This window comes from Phalaenopsis equestris, unplaced genomic scaffold (assembly GCF_001263595.1).
Source record: "Phalaenopsis equestris unplaced genomic scaffold, ASM126359v1 Scaffold000578, whole genome shotgun sequence".
NCBI lineage: Eukaryota > Viridiplantae > Streptophyta > Magnoliopsida > Asparagales > Orchidaceae > Phalaenopsis > Phalaenopsis equestris.
In genome coordinates, this window is record NW_018165018.1 from 161,123 (window position 1) to 168,855 (window position 7,733).

Here is a 7,733-nt window from a genome sequence, read left to right on the forward strand (position 1 = left end):
AAAAATACTAAGTCTTAAATTCACATACCTATCCTACGTGCCAAATTAGAATATGGATCGATCTTAATAAATTTTGATCTGACACGATGTGGATCATATATTGGCTTAAGCCTTAAATGCAGATAGAAAATTTTACTATCAATTCTTATGTAATTATACATCTAACAACTAAACTTTCATTTTTTTGCAAACATGCAACCATACGTATATATGAAAAGTTAAAAAATATATAAAGTTTAAACTTTATATTTTTTTAAACCTTTCATATATATGTATGGCTGCATGTTTGCAAAAAAATGAAAGTTATATAATTACATAAGAATTTAGTGGTATGTATGTAAAACATTTGACTCTCTAATTTTGCCCACCATTGGTGCTACACCAACCCTATCTATGGAAATATTCATTACGCATTTTGTCTCTAACAACAACAACAACAACAACAACAAGCCTTCATACCACAAAGTGGGGTCTCCTACAAGAATTCTTTTTCTCCATTGCATCATGTTGAGTGCATATTTTTATTTAATTCTAATAGTTTAGGATCATTTTTTAGACAATATGCCCATATCTTCTAAGGACTACCTCTACCTTTCTTAACATAAGCTAAATTTAAAACTTCTACTCTCCTAATATGATCATCAGATTGATGACATTTGTTGTGACCAAACCGTTTATGACGTCTCTCTCCAATCTTTCCGCCATCAGAGCTATACAAACCCTATCAGCAATATATTCATTTCGCATTTCTTTTAAATGTGTCAAGCCACTCATCCATCTAAGCATTCTCATCTTGGCAACACTTAACTTTGATTTTTGCTTCTCGTTTAAAGGCCAAAACTCTACGCCATAGAACATTACAATTCTCAGCATCATCTTATAATTTTTTTCTTCAAGTCTAAGCGGTATTTTTTATCACACAATAAATCAGATGAATTCCTCTGCTTCAACCAACCAACTCGAATTCAACTAATAACATTCCGATCTATTTCACCATCACTTTGAACAAGATACCCGAGATATCTAAAATATTCACACCTTTTAATAATTTGATCGCCCATACTTACAAATCCCACTAGAGCTATTATTAATAAAATTACATTTCATGTTTTTAGATTTAAATCTACTCAAACGAAGGCTTTAGACTCCAATGTCAATTTCCATTATTTAAGTTTTTTCTGAACTCTTTATCAAGTCTTATCCATAGGAAGGATATCATCGGCGAAAAGATACACCAAGATACATCCTCATGTAAATGTCCAGTAATATCATTTATTACTAAAGCAAAAAAGGATATGGCTTAAAATTGATCCTTAATGTAATCCAACTGCAATAGGAAAATATTTGATCAACCCTCCTTTGTTGCTAAACCGTGAACCCCAAACCCAAACGCTCCTTCTAGTTGCTAAACCCTAAGCCCTAAATGCACTCAACAAAAAATAGAAATAAATCAGGAAATTTACAGACATTTCATTGAATTCCCAAGTATTCATAGATCGAACACCTAAACTTCAATTTTTATCATACATACATGTGAGTTGCAAGCTTTGAGATCTGGGTCGTCAATGGAAGATAAGGAAAGCATGTGGCGGTCGGTCGCCGGAGCGGTGAGATCGTCAAAGCTGGGGTCGCCATAGTGGAGTCATCGGGAGATGGGAGGATTAGGGCATCGAGGGAGGGAGATTAGTAGGGGGAGTATTAGGGCAAAATTGAGAGTCGTGATTTTGGTGGTATAAAGGATTAGTTATGACGGCTTATAAACAATTTAAAAGACCATTGGTAATTAAAATTTTTATAGACAGAAATTCCAATCGCTTATTAAAAAAATTATGTCAGATAACGCCTCGTCAAATGTCGGTTATGTCAGATAACGCCTTTATAGACAGAAATTCCAATCGCTTATTAAAAAAATATTGTCAGATAACGCCACGTCAAATGTCGGTTCATTAATAACTGATGAAATATGGCCAGCACTTGCTGTTGAAAAATAAAATCTTTATGCTGGTGCATATGCTTATGATTATATATGCATTAGGCACAACTGGGGCTCTTTGCTCGTTTTTGAGAAATTGATTCGATATTCATCTTGGATTTAGACATGATAATGCTCCATGTTTTGGACTAGTACATGTCCAATTTCACTCAAATAGGTCTCCAATATAATTTTTAACAGAACCTAATTATTACTTCAGTGGATTATACCTTTGCAATTGTTACGGAATTGCAGTAATTTTGGTCCTCCTAATTCTGCAACTCTTCGGGGCAGTCTAAACCGTCGCATTATTGACATTTTTGCAACAGTTTAAACCGTTTCAGTTGTTACAGAATCATATCGATTTAAACTGTTGTAACTCTATAAAAATCATAGTAGTTGTGAATTGGTCCCCAACAATTTGGGAAAAAATTTGCCTGTGATAGACGTACGTATGGGGTTATATCGAGGGTACAAGGGGGTTACATCCACAGTATAAGCCCTTGTAACCTCCCTGTAACCTCCCTGTAACTTACGTGTAACCTCTTAATATATGATAACAGAAGCGCGAAACTTATTTTAGGGTACAGATAGGTTACAGCAAGTTACAAGGAGGTTACAAGGGGCTATACCATGGATGTAACTCCTTGTACCATCGGTATAACCCCAATATCGCACGAAAAGGAGGTTACAAGGGGCTATACCATGGATGTAACTTCTTGTACCATCGGTATAACCCCAATATCGCACGCAACACGCAAATTTTTTCCCAATATTTGTGTAATTGCTTCAAATATCTTTCAATAAAAAATAAAAAACAATCACGGTGCACTAGCAGCGGATTAAGAACCGTTGCAACAATTTTATGATGGATAAAGGATATTTTAATCGATGAGAAAGCTTTTTTTTTTTTTTTTGGCTAGGTTGCTGTTAATCTTTATAATTATGATGATATATCCGTATCCTATATTTTCATAATAATTGTCCCCAATCTATTTTGTATTCATATCCCCATATTTATATTCATGCAACATAACATCAAATATAATTGTGATGGAAGCATACCACCATGCTCATTAATACTTATTCATCAATAATATCTTTCCAATTTCCTAAACGTCACATCTTTACGGTAGAAAGAAGGAACAGGGCAAGAAAGGAGGCATTGACTTTAATCTTGCTCAAAGTCTTAATAATTTTTTAGAAAATAAATCTCAAGACATGATCGGCCAACTTTTCTTCAAATCTTTTGTTCATTATTCAGCTTGAGAGTCCGAAAGAGGAGGACGTGGAAGAAAAAGAAGAGAGCAGTTGAGGAGGTTGAAGAAAGTTGTTAATTAAGATATTCTAGATCGTCTGAGCAAGACGAACTCTCATATTCCAGACCAAGTAGGAAGTAAAAAATCTTCTCGAGTAGAGGAAGAGGGGGAAGAGAGAAAGAATCACACACACACACACCTATGTCCCTTCCGGCCATTCTTTTTAATATATATATATATATATTAAAAAGAATGGCCGGAAGTTATTATAGGAGCCCCAGTCATCCCTCATACGCTAAAGAATTTGAGTACCACACCCTATACACGGGGACTAGACCATACAATACTTACAACTGACAAGCAGATGTCCGACCAACTACTCTGAGTACACGGCGCAAAAAATGATATATACACACACACACACACACGCACGCACACACAACAAAACTGTAAAAAAAATATAAAAAATATAAGAAATATAAACCCAATAGTAGCCTGCACGGATCTTGAATCAACCTGATAGATTTGATCAAAAGATAAACGTGCGGCTGGAAAACTCCTGGTTGGCCGGTTGGGCAGCCTAAGGCCGACCCACAAAGAATTTGTGACACTTAGGCCAAAATCGAACAAGCATGTATGACAAAAAATGTAAAAACCTGTTACTCTTCAACCAACTAATCAGCAGACCTTCCTGACCATATTTCGACAAAAGGTTGACATGATATCTATGGTCACTCGTCGCCTCTCAAGTAACAGGTTAACCATCCTTAGTCGGTCGCACTGTACTAACCGGGCGACCATCTATATCCAACTTCCAGCAACGTTCAAACTCAATTAGCTTCCAAACATATAAGTCGTTTAACATCCAAGCAAAATAGCCGATCGATGCCATCTCAGCCTACCTAAGGATGAAATTCAGAGGAAGAATCCAGAGACATCAAAAGATGCTAAAAGCAGTTGTCAAATATGAAAAGAACACAATATATCTTGTTATCCCTTCATAAGTAGGGACAAAGATGTAATTTCTATCATAATAGGCCTTTATCTTCTACAATTAGGGAGTTCAATAGCTAAAACGAGGTTTTTTGGCTCTTATATCTATACCCATTCTTTAAAGAGAGTCCTCTTTCCTTGTCATCTCTATAATCTCTGTTGCCATTTTTTTTCTATGTCATAACTCATAATTGTAGGGTGTCAACCTGTATGGATCCAAATGGTCTACATCTAATAGTTTAAGACGCCCGTCAGGGACCTTCCAACACTTATTGTGGGCAAGTTGTTGGGTTCAGTGATGATTCAGCTATATCCGGGAAACTCCCCTCTTGGATGTGAGAAGTTCTTGGTACCTAATCTAATGATTAGAAGTCACCACATGCCTGTCTGGAGCCTTCCACAACCATGGGAAGTCACAGAGTCCACCTACATGGGCTACGGAAAATTAGAATTTGCGACACCCTACTCGCGTCGTGGTTTAAGACGACCGTTGGCACTGATTGCTTTGATGAATGACCTAAAAAATACTCCATTATTAATTTATGGACTATATTTCACTAACATGAAGTCTTCCATAGGTTGCAAATTGAAAGAATATTATGTTGAGCATTCCCGAAAAAAATCATGGTTTTGGGCTTGACAAGCGCCCCTCCCCTCCTCTGCACTGAGCATTCAAACCCAAGAGCACGACTTTCTGGCACCACTCTCCGGGCCTAGGCACCAAAAGCAGACCAAAATAGTCATTTTCCCAAGATTCTAGCCTGCCAAGGCACCCAATAAGTTAACTGACACATAGTCACCGGGGTGAGTGGCGACTAGGCATCATATTGGCACCTAGGCACTCGAGGACGCAACACCTAGACATTGGTCACATTCAAGGTCATGATTTTGGGCATTTTCGATCTCGTTTTGACTTCGTAAGTCGTCGGAACGCCTGTGAATCCTTAAGGGGTTGTGAAATCCCACTTATACACTCATCTAGAAGAATTTAACACCCCATTTTGGTGGCATTTTGGTCAATTTGAGGAGGATTCGGGCTTAATATATTGCTCCCCCTCCCATTTTTTGTTGGTTCATTTCTACCCAGGAGAAGGATTCGGTCGTTCCTCTCTCCACCTCCTTCATCTTCATCATTGGCTAGGCCATCCTATGTGGCCATCATTATAGTCTAGCCCTCTATTGATTACCTCAAAGGTGTTGCCTATTACTTCATCGAAGAAGGCATGACGCATTGACTATGTTACTCTGCTTACATAATTGATCTGTGCTTGAGTGGGATACTGGCATACTTATACTACATCCCAGTATGGTCCTCTCATCAAGGGATTACTTATGTCTCCCTCGAACATGAATTACTTTACTTGTTCCCGAGGAATTCCCCAGCACAAGTCGCTTCACTAAAGCTATCGAAAGCACCATAGAGGGACATTAGTGTGCTTGTATGGCCCCGAGGCCCGATCATGCTAGTCTGTTTAGTAAGAATTACCCCCCACCAACCTTGAGGAAGCCTTGACAGGAGTCAGCTTCCAGGGCCCTGATGAGGATATTCTATACCAGTTAGACCACTTCATTGGCTTGACCCATTTCAGTGGTATGAATGATGTGCACACTATCTCGCATCTTAATTAAACATGTTGTACAGTCAGAGAAAACTTGTTTTTATTATTAATCCATGTCTAATTGAGACTCCTAGATACCTAATTAAACCAGCATATATTCCTCAATAAGAACTATCAAACTCACTCTTGATGAATCCCCGACAAGAGGACATCTCACCATAACTGCGAAGGACCATTTTTAGGTAGACCATTATTATAGTCTAATTTTTATGATACAGGACTGACCGCTATGACATTGTAATCCTTACCACCCGTACATGGCCTATTCATATATCCTCATCAAATGGACATTTGATATATGTTAGCTTTCTAGCTCATACAACGGACCCATGTCTAGTTGGTGCCTCCTTGGTGCCTGATCACACCGCAAAGACTTTCTCAATGAGAACCATCTTTTCTAGTCCCTAAGGAATCCCTAGTGAGGGTTGCGTCTTTATTGCTCTATAGGAGCATTCTTTGGGAGAGATCGTTCTATGCATTGCTTTTACCTCATTGCCCAACTTGGGTGACCCTATACGCCATGTCAAAAGGCATGTTGCATTACTATGGTCTAAGGTCACCTAATCCATCAATGATAGTGTGAGGATAATAGTAATCCCATAAAAAATCCCAACTGGAACTCGAGGTGATATCCTCAGTAAAGCCCTTTTAATAGGCACTTAACAAAAGTACCAAATGACACACCTTGAAATTACCTACTTTTATATGTACATTTTATGGCCATTTTTAAGGACATTGCACTTTAATGAAAGATATTTTTTATCTTTTTTATTTCAGACACAAGAAATGAAGTTTAAAAGTAAAAGGAGCAAATATGGAGCAAAATAAGTTTAAATAAAGCTAAGGAACAAAAATTGACTTGGCTAAGCTCATGGTTCACTTAATTTGTCACTATATGTTACAACAATCAAATGGCCTCCATTTAGGGTTTCTTATATCTTGCACTTAGCTTTTGGACTCCCTTTAGTGATATTTCACTTGAATTTTTTAGATGCTTTATAAATACCACACTCTAATTTTACTTTTTTTGGGTCTCTTTTTTTTACATCCAAGTGCTTATTGGTGGGATGTTGGAATTGTTTTTTTTTTCCATTAAGTTTACTGAATGTTTTTTTTTTCTTCAAATGAGATGGCATCATCATCGTTGTTTTTGGAAGTTTGCATTACTTGTGAGCTCACAATTTTACTTGTAGATGCAAACCTTATTTTACATTTTAAAGCCATGATGCTTATCAATATGAAAAGGAGACTCAACTAGTTATTCCCTGCTACTTCTCAAGAAATTCTACACTTTTGAACTTGTAGATATAATTTTTTTATTTATTTTGATTATTCGTTAAGAGCTTTTATTTTCAAGCTTGAATGGTAGAATTTTCAAATGTATTACAATTATACACAATATAAATCAATGCATTATATATCCCTATACAACCTACGATACTCTACATATCTATCTTTGATGGATTACCCATGAGATCTTTCATATGTTGGCCCTAGTATACTTGTAGTCGGATATCTCTGGATAGAGTCTCCTTTAGAGGTTAGGAGTTTTTATTGAGCTCATTGTTTACTTTTGTAACTTTTATTTCCTTTTGCTCATTTCTTGTCCATATGTTTTTAAATTCAACATTTTTACAACACATTTTTCAGCTTTTCATTTTTCAGCTTTAACCTTTTTGAGGAGTCTACAATTGTTATTTAACCAAATAAAAGTCGGGCATGGATCTCTTTATTCCTAAAAAAAGTATTTTAGTTATTAAAATATCTAACAATGAATTATTTTAAAAGTATACAAATTATTTAGTGCCCTTTCTTATTTCAACAAAACAAATAGACCTAAATCAAAATCATTTTATATAGGATAATGTGAAAATAAGCTTACTACTAAAT